The sequence below is a fragment of the Salmo salar genome, chromosome 16, assembly GCF_965601325.2.
Source record: "Salmo salar chromosome 16, fSalSal1, whole genome shotgun sequence".
In the NCBI taxonomy this organism is placed as follows: Eukaryota; Metazoa; Chordata; class Actinopteri; order Salmoniformes; family Salmonidae; genus Salmo; species Salmo salar.
Genome location: NC_138306.1, coordinates 19,096,447 through 19,117,794, shown reverse-complemented (window position 1 = coordinate 19,117,794; position 21,348 = coordinate 19,096,447). Strand labels below are relative to the sequence as shown.

Below are 21,348 nucleotides of genomic sequence, written 5' to 3'. Positions count from 1 at the left end.
GAAGAAAAGATCTCGGTGACTTTGAAAGAGAGGTCTCAAAGGAGAATAGGGGGTTTAAAGGGTGTGTGTGTGTGTGTGTGTGTGTGTGTGTGTGTCAGTCACCAAATCTCAACCCAATTGAATGTTTATGGGAGATTCTGGAGTGGCTGAGACAGCGTTTTGCACCACCATTAACAAAACACCAAATTACGGAATTTCTTGTTGAAGAATGGTGTCGCATCCATCCAATAGAGTTCCAGACACTTGTAGAATCTATGCCAAAGCACATTGAAGCTGTTTTGGCAGCTCTTGGTGGCCCAACGGCCCTGGGCTCCGTTTCTACCACAGCTATCATATTAAATTGTTTAAAGATGGTCATACCAAGGATAATTTAGCTATTTGATTTTGACGTTTAGGACCCCTGTAAGTATATATATAAAAACGTAATGAACTATTATTTGATGAAACATTGAATTTGGCCTTACTGCTTACTTTGTTACTTACCCATAGAAATGCATTGAATAACATATTCATACATGGCACTCAAGTATTTTCATATATACTGTACTTCCATTAATTTCTTTAACTGGTACCGGGCTACCTTCAGGTGAGGCTTGTGAGGCGTGTGTGCATCCTAAAGCAAAACAACCAACATGTATGTCTTCGTGAGAGTCTCACCTTTCAATTGTAGGGTCATATTAGTGTGTCCACTGTTCGGACACTACAGAAAGACGTTGGCAGATCGGTGGTTCCGACTTCAGATGAGTCCCGTGATGCTTGTGGGGTTTGTAGCAAAACAGTATCGTGTTCGTGAGAGACGTTTTTGTGAGGAGACCAATTTTCGGGATGTCTCCCAGTCTGACAAACACTGCTGTAGCTCTGCCACCTTCCACTGCAGATGCAGAAGGCCGATATCGGCATCGGCAGATGTGGTGGATGGAGACGCAGCCCATGTAAAAAACAGATATCTCTAGCTTAAACAGACGGATTGTGATGTTTTTTTTAAATCATGCTAATTAGATGTCCGCGGGGGCGCAGACATTGACTCTAAGGGGTTTTAAGACACTTTATGTTTTGTGTTGGTGTTTCCTTTATTTTGGCAGTTACCTGTAGATGAAAGTGTTATGAGCTGATCTGGTCAAGTCCAGGACTCTGGCAAAGTCCTCAGCATTCAGCTAGGCTTTGAACGTCTGCCCAGTCCAGGATACCTCTCAGGACCCAGACTCAACAGACAGAAACAGACAAAAACACAGACACAAAGACAAACCGCAGACTCATCGCTCACCATCCCACTATGAGAAAAACTACAAACCAAACAAAAGAAAAACACTTCTGAAGGGTTACCAGGGGTCTATTTCTTACAGGTACATTTTTGGAATACCACATCATGTGTTGACATACTTACAAAATGCTGAGTCGTAATGAGGTTGTTTGGACGCTTCCTCTGACTATTTCAAGGCAGGCAAGCAAGCATGGTGAATTAGGAAAATGCTGGAATAAAGTGACTCACACATTCAGTTCCTTGAATTCCCTCTCTTTGGCCAGGAGAACTATTGGTTTTGCCACTGGATGCAAATTGAAATAGAATGTGAAAAATAAATAGAATAATGATTACTGACTGCATTTCAACACTCAGCTTTGACTCTAATATGTGTGTCACCATTTAAAAGTTTGTATGCAGTGTTACTGTATGTTGTTGGATACCCCAGCCTGACCTTAACCGCACTGGATATGTGGGAGTTATATAACCTCTTTTGGAGACAATGTTTAAGTTTGTATTAAAACAACTTTATTGTTACAAATAACCCTCTCAGATATGTATTCATGCACCTTAGTTACACTGCAACGTAGTACAACCAGTAGCAACAGAAAATGGTTTCCTTTACCTTAAACAGGAGACCTGCCCCGCCCAGCGAACCTCCTTAACTACTTCTTAAACCTTAAACATACAACCTAACCTACCTGACGTCGTCCTATCCTTAAAGTTCCTTCAAGTTTTACATGGCTGCCCCCAGTGTTCAGCAGGCCCCATCTGTCAACCAAATCACTACAACTCCCAAAGTTCATCGTGACTCATTCAAAACCATTTTCCTTCCTCCTGACCCCCACCTGCCCTTCATCTCCTGTGACCTCATGCAGAATAGTGTCTCTCTTTATCTTCTTCTTTAATAGAACCAAAGAAAAGGCCTTGGAAGTGTGTCGAGCCCGTAGAAATACGATGACTAGAACAAACTCTATTTCTATTGTTGACCCAGTAAGCTGAGGAGAAGTATTAGAGAGAAAAAAAAATATGCTAAAAGAAGGTGTTCCATTTATACCCGGCGGCCTGGTTTATCCCAGAAAACAGTATGTGGCTAGTGGCAGGAGGGAAGAGAGATGGATTTGTATAATACTGTATGGACAAGAGAGGAAGTAAAGGATAAAGTAGGACAGGGCTTGAGAGAGAGAGAGGGAGAGAGAGTTAGAGGGGGAGAGAGAGATCATTTTTCTGTGCTTTTCTACTATTCTTTGCTCCGCCTGCTTCACCTCCCCCCATGACCTGGCCTATCTCCCAAATGTAAGTGCACATTTAACCAGGGCCCTATTCCCTATATAGTTTGGGACAGAGGCCAGGTCATTTGGGACACAGCCACGGTCTCACACTAGTATTTTCCCTCTGCATTGATAACAGTGCATGAGGTGCCAGGGCTATAAATGTAGGACTTCCTGTCCATCAATCAGCCAATCCACTTTCCACTGGGCTGTCTGTTTGTGAGCCAGCCTGTGCCATGCCCTTTAGCTATGTTTGTCTTCCACCTTTTAAAATTCATCTACAGCGGTCCGGAAACACTCTTGTCATTCATGCATGTACAGTACACACACTGAAAGACAGCGACTCCGTTTGGGCTGATCTGTGATCCACTAGCACCTCCCGCGGTAAGGGAATAAGGCAACCTCAGAGTTACACACAAGGATACTTTATTGACACACACAGAAAGGTACATGGGAAAGTAGTGGTTCTGTAACAGGAGAAAACAAGAGGCATTGAATATACATATACCGAATGAACACACCAAGGCAAGAATGCACCGATACAGAACCTTACAGAACAGAGCAATAATACACAGTCTGTATAGAAATATAAGGTGATAAGCTGCTAAACAACTAGCAGTAACATACAAAAATACACAACTCACTTTATACACGCACACCATCCCACATGTGCAGGAGATATGAATAAGTCCAGTTGTTGTTGTACAGGACAGAGCTTGCTGCCTTCTCTGTGGCTGCTTGATGGAGACTTAAAAGTGTGTGACCTGGAGAGTCAGAAGGATGGACAGATGTCCAGCCCTCTAGCAACCGCCCTGTCAACCAATCGGTGACAGGGCAGTTGCACACCAGGGCCCTAGGTGTGAAAGGACAGTTGAGGACGGTATGACCCCTAGCCTGCTAGGCTCCAGTGGGGTAGGGGTGCCTACTGCAAATATGAGAAAGTTAGTGAGGTTGTTTCTGAGAAAGGGCTGTTAGATGGTGTGCTAATAGTCACAAAGAAGGACATTTGTAACACACATGTGCACACGTACACTCACTCATTCACAGCCAGAAACTCTCACACACACACAAACACACTCACACGCTCCCGCTCTCACGCTGCCAAACATTAATCCACATTAAAAACCCATTCAGTAATATGTGTGTACTTTTACATTCACAAGACTTTTAAACAATAAAATACGCACCTTTTAGCTTTGATGGAGTAGCCTGTTTTGAGAGAGCATGACATATATGTAAATGAACAAATGGAATTATCATACACGCTTATAACAAGTAAAGAAGCGTTCAACCTGCAGGCTTAGAGGGACTCGGTTGTTACCCATCTAACCTAATGAAACTTCTCTGTAGAGAACACCCTGTCCAAAGTACATGTTGACACTCAATGTTCTACCTGTTTGGTGGATATGTGGACAGATTCCTCCCTCACAGACAGTCAGTCATGAGCAAAGGGCCGACCCTAGGGGTCAAAGGTCATGAGTGTGGCCTGCAGGCAGGGCCCTTTAAGCTCTTACAAAACTCCCTGTACATTCCCTCCCTACTGGAATCCAAGGTTACCTCACTATGGTGTAACCGTTTCCAACCTGTCCCATCCCAACCTTCCACACCGGCGGATATTTTCCAGAGACTGGGAACACCGGAGGCATGGATCCAATCAGAGTGCCTCACAAAAGTCCCAGGCATGGGTGCTGCTTCATCATTCTATCTTCCTCCCTAAATGTCAGTGCCTCTGAGCTACTGCATACGAGTGCAACAAATTCCACTCGAACAGGATAAGACTTGATTATAGGACGTAAAACAACAAAGACCCAAATCACTTACTCAATACATTTTAATGTATAGTCATTAGAGACTATATACTGCAGGAACGTGAAACCTATACGTGGCCTATTTATCACCTTTAGAAGTACCTATCCTAATAATGTGTCACTAAGGTAGGGGTCAGGAGGGCTCTGTCTACCCCGGGCGCTGACACTCTGATTTGTAGGTCGGCGGGTCGGGTCCCTGCTCCAGCAGGCCCTATCTCCTAGCTCTGTCAATGGCCTCACTGGCCTTTCCCTCTTTCCCAAGTTGTCTGTGGGAATGGGCCCCACTGTGGAGCTCCGCACTGGGGACCTCCTGCAGCCCACTGGGCTTCCTCTGGGTTAGAGGATATGTAAATGTTAATGGAGCAGAGCACGAGTCCTTGTGTCAATAAGGTCACTTCCTTTGTAATACAGTCACAAATGAGTCTATGATCAATGGGAGACTGTTCACCCAACCCACCCAGTAGCCATCTCTCTACAATGGGTCAACTAACTAGGCTAGCAGAAGCAGGGATGTTGACATACAACTAAAGGCTGGACTAGTGTGTAGAGTAAGTGGAGGAAAGCAGTATGTGCATGTGTGTGCGCATGTTTGTGTGTGTGTGAGAGAGAGAGAAAGGGAGAGAGAGAATTTTAAAATAACATATGTCACATCTCCCCGAGAGAAAAATGCACTTTGTGCAGACTTTGTTTTCCTAAGGATTTGTGTGGGGGAAACACTTTCAATCAAACTTACTTGAAATGGCTAGGTGTTGCTTCAAAGAACACTTTCTGCTTCTCGCTACAGTCATAAGGCAATGATTGAGTTGCGATTCTGACATAGATGTAGGTTGTATAGCGTCGTACGGCTTCCATTAGAAGTTTTCAGTGTAAATACTTTTTCAGTGTAAATGCTATTTTATGATTTCCTAACAAACACTGAGGAGTCAGGATACGGTTCTCCTGTTTACGTGTGTATGTGGCGTGTCCATATATAGACCTAGACTTAGACTCAATATTGTTCCAATCAATTGAGGGCAACTAAATGGAGTGTACTTTGAGAAGTCCACTTAACCAATGCTTTATTAAAGAAGGGTCAAGCGATATATAACGGTCTCTTGTGATGTGTGGTCAGGTGTGCGGCCAGGTCAGGAAAATGTTGATGGAGTGTGTCCTTACCTTCCAAATATCTTCCACTTGAGTAAGTCACGGCTTCAATATAAACCGTCAGTTTATTCAGTTATATTTAGCCGTAGACGATTGTAGACATTGACATAAACACACTCGTGGTCAGACACACACAAACACACGCATACACACACACACGCATAGACATAGTTGATGGACTGAGGTCTTTATGGCTAGGGTTACAGATGACTATCGTTAATAAATCCACTTCTCTCTCTCTCTTTGTCTGCTCAGCAAAGCTTATTTTACAGCTAATTAAACGTTGCTCCAGTTGAGCGGCAACCAGATCCTCTGACCTAGCTAGAAGTATGGGCTAGCAAGTATCGATACGCTGAAATTAGAAATGTTGGAGGGTGACCATTCATTTGGAGGAGGGGGATCTCTGAAAGAGGACTTTGTTCATTAAGGGTTAGGTTGTGACGGCTATGGACCGGAGTCAGTAACCGTTGTCTACCTTGCTCTTAGTAATATCTTGTGTCTGCAGTCATCCAAGGTTTATATCGCACGCTTTTCCCATCCGTTTCTCTCTCCGACCAACCGCCACACGACAGATATTCCACTGCCTTGTAGAAATTAGGGAAATTGTGTCAAAACGAGGGGGGGGGGGGGAAATTAAACTCACCGAAACAAAGATTCCATAATGTTTGTGGAATTTTGTGTTTAGCAATATAGAAACAGACTAAGTAAAAAAATCCAGTGGTTAGAAAAAAACAACACAGACATACACGCACACACCCTTCCCTCTTACCATCTCCCCCACTTTGCAGCTAACCACGTTTGGGGTTTTGGTGGAGGGACTGGTGGGATGGGGGAGAGACTAGAGAAAAACAAGCCTCCAAAGTTGCTCCCTGTTTCATTTGAATCAGCCTTGACTTGTTTCTATGGCATCCTGAAAACAGACAAAAACGTCACCCATAACGAGGCAGAGCGACAAATTAAACACTGTACTGAAAAGTTTTAAAATTTTAATAAATAAGCAACAGCCATGTTGACACGTCTAACATCCAAACCACTCGCTAACAAAACAAACATGTCAAAGCTAGCCAGCTACAGTGGTGGGTGTATAATGAATATGTGTCAATATTAGAGCTTTTTCTCGCCTTGTCTAATCACTGTTGCCTGGGCTGTCCTCAAAATCCCAACTATACTGACATTTCTCTTTTCCCCACCCTTCGGTCCACACAATCCTCAAAATTCTGACACACACATACATACATACATACATACATACATACATACATACATATATATTCTTCCCCAGTACTGCCTTCAAAGCAGCACAAGCATGAAGGAGACCTTTAAGGCAAATTGCTTGGATAATGGATGTTTCCAAAAATATAGGAGAGTAGGCAGGCCCCCTGACCGAGGTTTTGGCCCAGCGCCTAGCCAGTTAGTGGCCTTGGGCCAGCTGTTCTCGTTAGCTGCTGAGCATTCCGTTCCCTGAGCCTGGCTGGGCTCGTCACACTGCCACTGGGAAAGGTGTGAGGAGAGCAGTCAATCTGCCTTCTCTGCTGCTACCTGATCCCTCGCTCCGCATCCCTCAGCTCATAGCACCCAGCTAGCGCCCAGACACACACACACACACACACACACACAGACACACACACACACACACTAACTCCTTCTCTACCTCCTTTGCGACTTTGTTACTTCTTCTTCCTCTCTTTTTCTCTCCACGCTCCTCTGACTCAGGTCTTGGAGGCTACTGTGAGGTGATATTTCACTACAGGCAGCGTCTGGAAAAATGGAAATTTGGGGGAAATGCTACCTAATTCTGCTTATTGATTTACATTGTCATAAAGGGAGCCTTTGTGTGTAGAAGTGGACTGCTTTTCTGGCGGCTGACCTTCCCTTGGCTCCGGCACTACTCACTGTCTCTGGGGGTCACTGGCTGTAGTATTGTATGCGCTAAGTCTACTGTTTGCGTGTGTGTGTGTGGCTTGCATAATGGCCTGGTATACCACTCAGTCTTTGGAGGCAATGCCTCACCAAAGGCATAAAGTCCTATAGACGTCGCTAGGAAAATAGCATTTATCTTAGGTAGTCTCTTCCCATAGCTTGTGGCAGGCGATAGTAGTCACAGATGACATTGGACCGAATAAAATTGTCAATATAGAATGAATCTGAAATTGAATAGGATTTACATTAATCTATCACCTCTAGTATGATGCATTTAAAAAAGGTGGCAAATGTACTGTGGTGATACAATTTTATGAATAGGCCCTATGTCTGTGCAAGAGCACAATTTTACTGTACATTTCTATACATTACTCAGCATTATGAACTCTTAGCTGAATGCTCATAGACAGATATTACTGGGAAATAAGCGTTCGGTGCACAGAGCTCATGGGGTTGAGGGCTCTTGGAAAATAGAAAATGCTAAAGCGATTATGGGCTGAAGCCACTGATGTGATGGATGGAGAAAAGTCCTAGCAGTGTATTTTCACTTCAACCTACACCACATACATCCTGCACCAGAACGACAAGGGAAAGACGTTCAGGAAATGCTGTTTGCACTCCGCCGGAGTTATAACTTTTCCCCCACTCTGCTGTGAGAGGAAAACAGTATAGGCTGTAATAATATATACCATGTAGCAGATGCTTTTATCCAAAGCTACTAACAGTCATGCCTGCATACATTTTTAAGTATGGGTGGTCCCAGGAATCAAACCCACTATGCTGGTTTTGCGTGCTCCATGCTCTAGCTACTGAGCTACAGAGGATCACTGTCTACCTAGTCTTGAGTCATACCCACATAAATACCCTTGCTCACGTAAATACTGACACCATCTTACTCTCTCTGTAGATTTCTCTGTCTGTCTCTCTCTCACACACACACACACACACACAGAAGTACACTCTATAGTTACGACTGAATGACACACATACACAGATAGTCATGCATAAAAAATATGCTAACAATGTGTTTTGAACACACACACCAAACCTCATCAGAACACCCACGCTCAGCACTGCAGTGTCTGGGTGGTGTTATGAAACGGTGCTTCCATATGGGGAGCTGCTGCTGCTGATGGTGGTGAGGCTTAATGATTTGACACCAGCCCTGCAGAACAGACACACACACACACACACACACACACAGCCTTAATTGACTTGTAAAACCCACTAAAATGCATTTTTATGGGACCAGTCACACGGGATTTGATATTTGCCCGGCTAACAATTCTGTCATAGCCACACTGCCTTTATTCCCGATTCAAGACCACTTTATACTTATATCGGATTTTAAAAAAGAAAAGCGTATCAAAGATGCTCATCACATTGGCAGATTGATATGTGTAAACCTGGTGTGTGATGTCATTCTGAGCCTGAAAGGAGACTGACTGAGGATTGTGGATGGAGTATGGCTGGTGTGCTGGTCAGGCCCTACCCTGGAAGTCAACCAGGCAGTTGTAAAGATATAAATGAGTCCGTCCTCTTTGTGAACTGACAGCTCGGACTTGGGTGCTACTTCTGTGAGGCCCCTGCGATCCCCGCCACTGCTCTCTTTGTTGTCGGAGTCCCGTGTTGTCCGCACCCTCTTACCCCCACTGTGCAAACCCAGGGGCAAACACCAGACGAGGACATAATGTATGGGCTTGGCTGTTGACCGTCCAGACCCTCAGGGGGCAGATCAAGCACTGTGAGGCCAGTTGAGGGGAGTTTTCAATTGGGCCAATTTGCACCCATCTGGCCGACCGCTGGCGGAGAACACGGCAGACACAGTAGACACTCCGGCTTTCAGAGCCCTGTCAAGCTGAAGAGGGGATGTGACTTTTCACAGCCAGGCCCCAACCAGCCAGGACCACAGACCCCCAGCCATCCCTCCCAACCTGCTAAATACCACTCAGAGGTTGGCTGGAGGCTGGACCAGGCTGGACGATAAGGAAACACACATAACAGTGACCTAACAGTAACACTCAGGGCCTGTCTGCATAGAGGGACTTCCACATTTAGTGGGGCCTTAACTCACCACTGCATTTGTCATACAGATAGAGGAATTTAGAGCAGGGTTGGGGGTCATATCCATTCCAGTACAGTCAATACAGGAAAGGAAATTATATTTCCATGAAGAACTGAAAATAAATGGAAATCCAATAAATCTCCTCTATTGAATGGAAATGCAACCCTGGTGCGCACCTCTGGTACTGGTTGTGGGTCTGTACCCTCCAGATTCACCTCTCTCACACCTGGTGTCTTTCCTCCTCTCTGTAGCAGAGACAGGGCCATAACCCCAGGCTGAATAACAGTCACCTATGGGACTTACAGTCCTGCTCCCACTGTAAAGCTGTCAACACACCACACAGTTTCTCCTAGTGACGCCACCAAGGGTATAAGCCAACTAGACATTATCCCTTATGCTTTTCAAAAGTACTGAGACAACTGCATTTCATCACAGCTATATTTCATCATGATCTTATTTGGTTTTCTTATCGATGTGCCCTTGTGCAAGGCATTTTAACCCCAATTTGGTTCAGGGGGTGACAGTGTAAAAAAAAACAAAAAAAAAACATTTCATTGCACCTATGCAGTGTGAAAATAAAAAGAAATTGGTGCCTGCAGAGCTCATGGGGGCATCACTGTCAGGCATATCAGCACTAATGGTATGAGAGATGGCCTTCATGAGATGATCTGATAGGATCTGAAGGGAAGGAATGTGGGTGTCTCCTGGCAGAAGTAAAGACTCATTTGTACACGTTAAATACATATAGGCTTTAGGCTGTTCCCAATTCACACGCGAGCCAATTGTGTTACTTACTCTATTCTTTCCCATACTGAACATATTTGAGTCTATTTGTAACTGTTGCATACCGTATGTACTGGCACAGGGAAAGGGATATTCATTACCCAACAAATTCAGTGGAATTGCACAGAAGAATTGAGAAGACTGAGGCACTTTGGAGCAATATTGTATAATTGGGCATCAGGTTAGTCTCCTCATGCCCTGTTGTTCGTTTCAGCTTAGCACATTTCTGTGGGATCCATTTACATTTTAATAATTTAGCAGACACTCTTTCCCAGAGTGCATTCATCTTAAGATAGCTAGGTCAGACAATCCCGTCAAAGTCGTAGCAAGTACATTTTTTCTCAAATACGTTATCAGCAAAGTCAGTGCTAATAGGAAAAGACAAGTGCATGGTTGTTTTTTTTGGGGGGGGGGAGGGATAAGACAGACAGCTTAATTAAAAAAACGTTTTGAAGAGGTAGGCGCCAGGTAGCCTAGTGTTGGGCAAGTGACCGAAACTTGGCTGGTTCGAAACCCCAAGCTGGCACAGTGGAAAAAACCTGCAATTCTTCCCTTGAGCGAGGCAGTTACCCTACAACAAAAACTACTCCATGGACATCGATTAAGGCAGCCCCCCGCACCTCTCATTCAGAGGGGTTGGGTTAAATGCGGAAGACACATTTCAGTTGAATGCATTCAGTTGTGCAACTGACTACAGTAGGTGTCTCATTCTCAGATGTTTTTGGAAGATGGACAGAGACTCTGCTGTCCTAGCATCATTGGAAGCTGGTTCCACCATTGGGGTGCCAGGACAGAGAAGAGCTTTGACTGTGCTGATCGGGAGCTGCCCTTCCGTACGGGTGGGAGGGCCAAGAGACCTGAGGTGGCAGAATGGAGTGCTCGGGTTGGGATGTGGGGTTTGATCATTAGCCTGAATGTAGGGAGGGGCAGTTGCCCTTGCTGCTCCATAGGCAAGAGCCATCGTCTTGTAGCGGATGTGAGCGTCGACTAGCTTTGAGTGTACGAAGGATCGGGGTGACATTGGAGATTGGGAAGGTTGAACACCAGGCGGGCTGCAGTGTTCTGGATAAGTTGCAGGGGTTTGATGGCACAAGCGGGGAGCTCAGCCAAGAGAGACTTGCAGTAGTCCAGACAGGATATGACGAGTGCCTGGATTAGGACCTGTACCGCTTCCTGTGTGAGGAAAGGTCGTACTCTACAGATGTTGTGGAGCATTAACCTTCAGGAGTGACACTGTTTTGATATTTGCGACAGGGTGTTGTCCAGGGTCATGCCAAAGTTCTTTGCACTCTGGGAGGGGGACACCATGGAGTAGTCAACCGTGATGGAGAGTTCTAGGAACGGGCAGGCCTTCCACAGGAGGAAGAGCAGCTCTGTCTTGTTGAGGTTGAGCTTGAGGTGGTGGGCTGACAGCAGAAGCTTTTGTATTTGTGCATTAAACAAAAGGAGAGGAGATATATTCTGACTGTTTAAAGTCTATCCTGTCCCATGCGAATAGGCTATTTAAACAAGATACCTTTTCTTTTTATATGCTATATACAGGCATCAAATAGACAAAACACAAAATTGTGAATCCACTCAAAAGTGCAATAAAATAATGAATAAAAAGGAAAGTTGGATAGAACTTAGGTGCTGTTGTAATGAGATAAAACATAGGAATTCCTCTCACTAGAGGTACAGCCTTCACTGGAGGAGCCATAGGGCTAGTGAAAGTGGTCTGCCCCTGTCCGCTGCATTTGGAGAGCCATTCTGCTAGTGAAAGTGGTCTTTCCCTGTCCATACTCTCTCCTTCTGTGTACGGCCACCACGCCCATCCCCAGCCATTGTCAGAGCTTTGTAATTACAGGGCAGGGCAGTGCAGTTAAAAATACAGGGACAGAGCCATCCATGTCACAGGTCCATGTAGGTCAATAGGCCTGCTGGTTAGAGGGCAGGGAAAGCCAGGAATCCCTAATTATGGGTTGCACTGTACTGTGTGTGCTTGTTTTTGTGAGTGTGCGTATGTGAGAGAGATATAGGGTAATTAAATCAAGTCCTATATCAATTCAGTGAAATTACTGAATTGTCTTGCACACACAGAGAGGAAAGGAACTAAAGCAGGTGTAGGTGTTAATGTGGCCCCAGGCAGCTCCATAACAACATTATGTCTGAAGGCGAGGTCAAGCTTTTGCAAAACGCATCATATGACGACATGGTTGGCGACACTTTGCTTCTTAATAGTCCAATGTCTTGAAAACTTGACTGCTAACATGCCCAAAAATTGGGACTGTATCAACAGTGGAATGAAAGAAATACCAAAAGATAGTTTGAGCGGATTTTACAGTTTACATGATCTTATTAAACTTTCTTTAGCCTCCCTTTAACCAATCATGTGCAACGATTAACGTTACCTACTGGCTATTACAGCTGCTCTTACTTATTTAGGGAAAGAATCTGTTAATGGCCAAAAATGTTTTATTGCCAGGCAAAATAACAGTTGGACTGTTCATCAAGAGAACCAGTGAACTACAGTATTTGAATGGGTAAATACCCACATTCATTGCCTTTTTCATTGGTGTGTGATTATTTTCTCTCCCTGTCCCCAAATGATCCCTAAGTACAGAGAGCGCACACGGTCAGTCACCACGGGTAGGTGTGTGACTTTTGCCAGCTGTCTATGGTACTCCGCTGGGGAGCAGGAGTCAGACTTCCCCTAGGACGGGGTGGGGCACCCCTTCACAGCACACAAACGCAGCGTTTTACTTACCCTCTCACTGAAATGTTGGTTTAGGTAGGGGGGGGGGGGGGGGGGGGGGGGATGAGGAGATGTGGGGGGGCTTCTTGGCTAACAGGCCCAGAAATGACATTCTGCCGCCAACTTTCAGCTGCTTCTGGTCTAACCTCAAACGAAGGAGTGGAGGGCCAAAGTAAACCAGGATATAAGCAGTGTCTGGGATGCCTGAGGGAAAGGCAACAAACGTCCCCTGCCCTCCTCACTGTCTAAAGGCCTACTGACTAATCCCCTGATATTGCTCCATGAGCTAAACCTGCGTCCCTCCTCAACCGGCCAAACAGTCTAGCATTGTGTCGCTGTTCTTTTACATGAGTCACTCATTGGCAATGTGTGTGTCCAGCGTTGAATCCTCTTCTTCCTCAGAACCCACAGTGTTCCTCAGAACTCAGTGTTCCTCAGAACTCACAGTGTTCCTCAGAACAAGAGCACACTGTTACAGTAACATGGTCAGATGCATTTCAGCTCTTGCAATATGTTGTGACATCCCTTTTGTGATAGGGTCTACTGAGTGGATCTGACTGGAATACTATCTTATGGTATGCACAGAGGCAAGCCTTGTCGATAAAAGTAAATTGATCCATTTCATAGTGTTACGCACGCCTCTGGGAAGAGGGAATGCAACACCCTGCTACTACTCAACTCTCTGTGGTGTGAAAGAGGTATGGACCATAGGTGTGAGCAAGGATGACAAAAGGCAGAGAATTACCGTTTACAAGGAATTTATGCCATTACGCGGTAATTTGGGGGAAAAGGGGCTGGAAGGAACCAAAGCAAAGAAAGAAAATATCAAAGCCCCCTCTCCTACCTTACCTACCTGCCTACCCACCTAACTAGCACCACCTGGTGCACTGACAAAAATACAGGGGGTGGTCCGCCCAGGTCTTTCCTAGTGTGCATAGACAGTGAATACTACAGGTTATGTATGCCCGCAGGCCTCTTGCCAAAGCACTCCCTATGCGCCTTCCCCTTCCCCCCTGGGAACAAATGAAACAGAAGATTCTAAACAATTTCACACAACAAAGGGGAGAAACACAGGATATCAAATAAGCTCTCTGACTGAGCAACAAACTAACACAGAACATACCAAGGCTGCTCCCAGCAACAACTAACATAGGCAGTTTTGGTATGTACTGTCTCACTCTCAGCAACAACCAACCTATGATATAACCATCAGCCTTCTCTCTCAGCAATCATCTAACACAGTACATACCAACCCTGTTAGCAACAACCAACATGATAACCCTTAGCACTCTGCCTCCACCCTCAGCAATCATCTGGTGCCCTCTTCAGCAACAGAACACTGGCTTATATTGCTTCAGAAGGAGAGTAAATTGAAGACAGCTGCGTCCTGACGAGGGGGCAGGGTCAGCTCTCCAATCATCAATGGGGGCCAACCAATCAGCTGCTTGGGGAGAATTTCAAGAATCCATTTCCTGAAACACACAAACTACAACACAGAAACTGGGGAACGTAACACGCCCACCACAAAAAATGCAAACATACAGTTTGCAAAAACCAACACATCCTGTTACTAAACCTGTGAGAGCGTCGGCAACGACATTCGCCAAACCCGTCACATAGGCTATTTCTACATTGTACAAGGATACAATCAGAGCCCACCGCATAAGGCGGTGGTTCTGATTGTACATTTGCTTCAAAAACACCAAAGGATTATGGTCCGTGAAGACCAGTATAGGCAAGGCACTGGAGCCCACATATACTTCAAAGAACTGTAAGGCTAGCAATAAAGCCAGCGTCTCTTGTTCAATGGTGGAGTACCTTGACTGACACGAGCTGAACTTACGGGAGAAGAAACTGACGGGCCGATCCACTCCATCTTCCTGCAAGACAACCGCACCCACCCCCACTATACTAGTGTCTACCTCCAACTTAAAAGGTTTGTCAAAGTTGGGGGCGGCAAGCACTGGAGCACTAAAAAGGTAGCGCTATAGCGGACTCAAAATCATAGTTACAGTCCTGGGACCACTTAAATGGTACCTTGGGACTAAGCAGAGATGAAAGGGGAGCTACTACCGTTGAGAAATTCTTACAGAATGTACGATCGTACCCTACCATCCCCAGGAATCTGCGCAACTGGCGGTGAGTTGTGGGAGCAGGAAAAGCAACAATTGCTTCCACTATGCCAGTTACTGGGCGCACTTGTCCTCATCCCACTTGTTTCTCTAAGTAAGTCACAGTAGCCTTCCCAAACTTGGCCAAATTGAGGGTTAAAGAAGCATTCTCCAACCACTGAAACACTTTAAGGTGGCGAGATGATCAGACCAAGTAGACGAATGAATCACCACATCGTTAAGATAAGCAGTACAATTTGGTACAGCCGCAAACACAATGTTAACTAGGCGCTGAAAAGTAGCAGGTGCATTACACATTACAAAGGGCATCACAGTGTATTGTACGAAGTTATCTGGCGTAACGAAAGCTGAGATGTCAGAAGCTCGAGAGGTCAGAGGCACCTGCCAACAACCTTTTAGCAAATCTAACTTACTAACATAAGCAGCAGAGCCAATTCTATCAATGTAGTCATCTAAGCGAGGTAGAGGAAAATAAATCAGACTTTGTAACGGCATTTACTCGACGATAGTCCGTACATAAGCGAGACGTACTGTCAGGCTTAGGAACAAGAATACACGGGGAACTCCAGGAGCTGTTACTGGGTTTTGCCATGTCATTCTGTAATAAATAAGCTACCTCACTTTTCATTACCTCCCTTTTCTTTGCATTAACCCAGTACGGATGCTGAGTTATAGGAGCAGCGTTCCCCACATCCACGTCATGTTCCAAGATCGACGTGCGACTTGGAACATCCTGAAACGCATTGAGAAAACTGTTTATCAATAGGATAAATCCTTAGTTTGATCGTTACCCAAATGTTCCATTTGAGAGGGTAAACTTTTTTAGCATCTCTGAATTACATAAGCGTTCACACTGCTGTAACATATGGCGTAACTCCAACCCGTCCTCCTCTAGGTCCCAGCCAGGCTTCAGCACCACCGCAGCCACACTGGAGACGGCGGCCTGGACCGGCTTACCTGAGGAACTGTTGGGAGAATCACGCACATAATATGCTTTCAGCATGTTAACATGACACTCGGGAAGAACGCCTCCGATCTGGGATCTTTATCACATAATTGGTGTCACCGAGTTTCTCTTCCACAAGATATGGTTCAGAAAAATGTGCTGACAGAGATGAGCCAGGGATTGGCAACAAAACTAAAAAACTTGATCCTCTGGTGCAAAAGAACGGCCAACAGCCTTTTTGTCATAATGCAACTTCATGCGTTTTTGAGGAGAGAGACTTTTGGGCTAACGCACATGCGGCGTCCACTCTCTCCCACATCTTACTGACATAATCCAACACATTTTTAGGGGCGCTACTGGGTGTAGGAGATAAGATAAGCTCCTTCAAAACTTTCAGCGGACCCATGGGGTGTGTCCAAACACAAGGTCAGCAGGACTGAACTCTAAGGACTCTTGCATTGTCCTATTTGCTAGTAGGGAAACAAAGGGCACCCCCTCATCCCAATCGGTACTGGTATCCATGCAATACTTGCGTAGCATTGCCTTCAGTGTGATGCCAGCATTCGAGAGCCCCTTGACTCTGGATGATACGAACTGGAGACCTGATGGGAAATACACAGCGTCTTTAACCTCTTACATCTAGACGTTCCGCTAGCAGAACACCTGCTCCAATATCCAATGATAGGCGTGGCGCGAATTACAAATTCCTCAAAAATACAAAAACTTCCATTTTTCAAACATATGACTATTTCACAGCATTTTAAAGACAAGACTCTCCTTTATCTAACCACACTGTCCGATTTCAAAAAGGCTTTACAGCGAAAGCAAAACATTAGATTATGTCAGCAGAGTACCCAGCCAGAAATAATCAGACACCCATTTTTCAAGCTAGCATATAATGTCACAAAAACCCAGAAGACAGCTAAATGCAGCACTAACCTTTGATGATCTTCATCAGATGACACACCTAGGACATTATGTTATACAATACATGCATGTTTTGTTCAATCAAGTTCATATAAAAAAACCAGCTTTTTACATTAGCATGTGACGTTCAGAACTAGCATACCCCCCGCAAACTTCCGGGGAATTTGCTAACAATTTACTAAATTACTCACGATAAACGTTCACAAAAAGCATAACAATTATTTTAAGAATTATAGATACAGACCTCCTCTATGCACTCGATATGTCCGATTTTAAAATAGCTTTTTGGTGAAAGCACATTTTGCAATATTCTAAGTACATAGCCCAGCCATCACGGGCTAGCTATTTAGACACCCGGCAAGTTTAGCCTTCACCAAAAATCAGATTTACTATTATAAAAGTTTGATTACCTTTTGTTGTCTTCGTCAGAATGCACTCCCAGGACTGCTACTTCAATAACAAATGTTGGTTTGGTCCAAAATAATCCATCGTTATATCCGAATAGCGGCGTTTTGTTCGTGCGTCCCAGACACTATCCTAAATGGTAAATCAGGGTCGCGCGCATGGCGCAATTCGTGACAAAAAAATTCTAAATATTCCATTACCGTACTTTGAAGCATGTCAACCGCTGTTTAAAATCAATTTTTATGCAATTTATCTCGTAAAAAAGCGATAATATTCCGACCGGGAATCTCCTTTTCGGCAAACAGAGGAAAAAAAAAATCACAAAGACGGGGGCGGCCAGGGCACGCGCCTAAGCCCACAGTCCCTTGATCGGCCACTTGAGAAAGGCGATAATGTGTTTCAGCCTGGGGCTGGGATGACGACATTCAGGTTTTTCCCGGGCTCTGAGCGCCTATGGAAGACGTAGGAAGTGTCACGTTAGAGCAGAGATCCTTTGTAAAAGATAGAGATGGCAAAGAAGTTCAAGAAATGGTCAGACAGGCCACTTCCTGTAAAGGAATCTCTCAGGTTTTGACCTGCCATTTGAGTTCTGTTATACTCACAGACACCATTCAAACAGTTTTAGAAACTTTGGAGTGTTTTCTATCCAAAGCCAATAATTATATGCATATTCTAGTTACTGGGCAGGAGTAGTAACCAGATTAAATCGGGTACGTTTTTTATCCAGACGTGAAAATACTGCCCCCTAGCCATAACAGGTTAACACATTAGAGAACAGCTTTGACATAAAGTTGGATCCCTGATCAGTTTGGATTACTTTAGGGAGTCCAAACGTAGAGAAGAACTTCACAGGTGCCTTCACCACAGTCTTAGCCGTTATTGTACAGAGAGGAATAGCCTCTGGGTATCGAGTAGCACATTATTGTTAGTAAGAACTGGTTACCTGACCTGGTTTTCAGCAACGGACCTACACAATCAATTATAACTTTTTCAAATGGTTCCCCCACCACAGGAATCGGGCAGAGCGGCGCACGAGGAACTGTTTGATTCGCTTTCCAAGTGAGTTGACATACATGACATGTTTTACAAAATTGGACAACGTCAGACTTCAAACCTGGCCAAAGAAATGAAAAAGAAAAAGTTGAAGGACTCGGTTATAAATCGTCGTGATCCCTAAATGTCCGGACCACGCCTGGTCATGGACGAGTGACAACACCTGCTGTCGGAACGGTGTAGGAACAACCACTTGACACACTTCACTCCAGTCACCAACGGTGTCATGAGCTGCCCATTTACGCATCAAAACTCCTGCTTCCATAAAGTAGGCGGTCTCCTTAGTTTTAGCTCCCTCAGTGGAAATTACCAAAGCAAAACACTTGCGAAGACTGGCGTCTCCCTTTTGACATTCGATCACCTTCAAGGGTGACAGACAAAAGAATGTCATGTAACTGGGGTGTGATTTCGCTTTCCCCTGCCTTAGTTTTTACGGGGGTAAAAACTGTCGGCATTGCAGAAGGAATATTCAGTGCATTGTCTTCTACCTCAACATTCTCAAAAACGGAACTAGACAAATCCACCACATCTCCTAGCTTGCGAGATTGTGCCCTCGTTAACACACAACCTGGAAAACATGTGGAAAGGCTTGAACCAATTATCATCTGCAATTCTGATTTCTGGGTTGTCTACTACCTCTAACACAGGAGTGACTTTACCGGCAGCAATATCATTCCCTAGTAACAATGTGACTTCTTTTTCTGGCAGTGTAGACACTACACCAACACGGAAACGTCCTGATACCAAGTCTGACACTAAGTGGACCCAGTGTAATGGTACAGGTACTGTTTGTCTCTATCCCCTGTAATATGACATGCGAGCCACAATACGTTTCAGGAGACCAGGGTAAAGCATCAGTAACAATTACTGACTGCGCCGTCCCAGTGTCTCGTAAGATTGGTATAGGCTTATGATCAGCTTGTTCTCCAGTTAAGGAAACACAACCGGCAGTTATAAACTGAGCATAGATAGGATCTGGTTTCCCAAATGTGAATCAATAACTCGGTCCAACGGACGAGCCATAGACTTGACTAAACCCACACTTTTCATTTTTGGGGACGTGACAGGGACTATTTCGGTTTATTTTTCAAAATCGGGCAGTCCGCAATCACATGACCCTTTTGGTGACAGTAAAAACATTCACGGATTTCATGAAAAGGCTTAGGGTTTCAGAGGAAAAGCGACCTGAACGAGGCACTGATGATGTAATCGTTCGGCCTTCAAAATGAGGTGCACCAAAGACAGTTGTGTCAAAGCGTACTCATCTGCCAACACTGCTGCCTGGGCCAATGTCACCACTTTCTGTTCATTTAAATGAACTACAATTCTATCAGGGAGGTTGCTTTTAAAATCCTCCAACAGCATCAACTCCCGAATATCAGCAAAGGTGTTCGCTTTGCTGGCTGAACACCAGCAATTAAACAGAGACTTTGTCCCTAGCAAACTCAACAAAAGTACAGTGAGATGTTTTTTTGTGGTTCCTGAAGCGGTGTCTATAAGCTTCAGGCACCAACTCATAAACCCGCAACACGGTAGTTTTAACTGTATTATACTTTAAACTGTCTTCCATGGAGAGAGCAGCTACTACTTCCTGGGCTTTCCCAGACAATTTACATTGTAACAGGAGCGGCCAAAACTTGAGTGGCCAATGCAGCGGCCACACGCTCAAACGCAGAGAAATAGGAATCAACTTCCGACTCTCAGAATGGAGGGACTAAAGCTATAGTTCTACTCACATCGAAGTGGGCTTGATGATCAGCAGCTTGTGGAGTCGCACTGGAGCCAGCGTCTAGCGCCAGTTGTCAGATCCTCACTTCCTTGTCAATTTCCATTTTCCTAATTTCAAGTTCAAACTGCATCTGTCTCTATCTTTTTGCTCCATTTCTAACCGGGCCAGCCTCACCAGCCTAGCGGTCCCGCCTGAACGACCTAAAGCAGAAGATAAAGGATCGAATCGGGGCAATGTAAAGGGGGTACGAGCAACCCCTTCCTCCGCCCCGTCCTCCGACTTGGCATCGGAAGGTCTACCAGTCTCCTCTCCTGAAGCCTCCCTCTCGTCATCTTGCAATGAGAAAATGTATTTTCTCACTAAACCCTCCCTGACTTGCACCAAAAGCTCAGCCTTTAGGGCTTTCTCAGGGATGAGAAGAGGCAGCCATCTTGTACAATGCAGTCCACTGAACACACAAACTAAACAAGCCATCCAAACTCACAACCTACCATCACACCTCAATCACCAATCACAGACAGCTCAGTGCAGCAGGGTCTGGTGGGTTTAATAGAATCCCAGATTAGCCCCCATTATATTACGCACGCCTCTAGGAAGAGGGAACGCAACACCCTGCTACAACTCAACTCTCTGTGGTGTGAAAGAGGTATGGACCGTAGGTGTGAGCAAGGATGACAAAAGGCAGAAAATTACTGTTTACAAGGAATTTATGCCATTACGCGGTAATTGGGGAAAAGGGGCTGGACGGAACCAAAGAAAGTAAATATCAAAGCCCCCTCTCCTACCTTACCTGCCTACCTAACAAGCACCACCTGGTGCACTAACAAAAATACAGGGGGTGGTCCGCCCAGGTCTTTCCTAGTGTGCATAGACAGTGAATACTACAGGTTATATATGCCCGTGGGCCTCTTGCCTAAGCACTCCCTAGGTGCCTTCCCCTTCCCCCCTGGGAACAAATTAAACAGAAAATTATAAACAATTTCACACAAAAAAGAGAAGCACAGGATATCAAATAAGCTGACTGAGCAACAAACTAACACAGAACATACCAAGGCTACTCCCAGCAACAACTAACATAGGCAGTTTTGGTATGTACTGTCTCACTCTCAGCAACATCCAACCTATGATATAACCATCAGCCTTCTCTCTCAGCAATCATCTAACACAGTACATACCAACCCTGTTAGCAACA

The 21,348-nt window shown here is 45.0% G+C and overlaps 1 protein-coding gene and 1 long non-coding RNA gene across 2 annotated transcripts in view; one reads left to right on the top strand and one right to left on the bottom strand.

The window, feature by feature from the left end:
* The window catches only part of LOC106573312 (uncharacterized), a 157,576-nt gene that overhangs the window by 121,646 nt on the left and 14,582 nt on the right, over window positions 1-21,348 (top strand). The window lies entirely within an intron of this gene.
* On the bottom strand, window positions 2,921-6,062 carry LOC106573314 (uncharacterized). Its single transcript, XR_001321310.3, has 2 exons — window positions 3,699-6,062; window positions 2,921-3,436 (listed from the first exon to the last, which is right to left on the bottom strand). It is a non-coding gene; the product is annotated as an uncharacterized LOC106573314 (long non-coding RNA).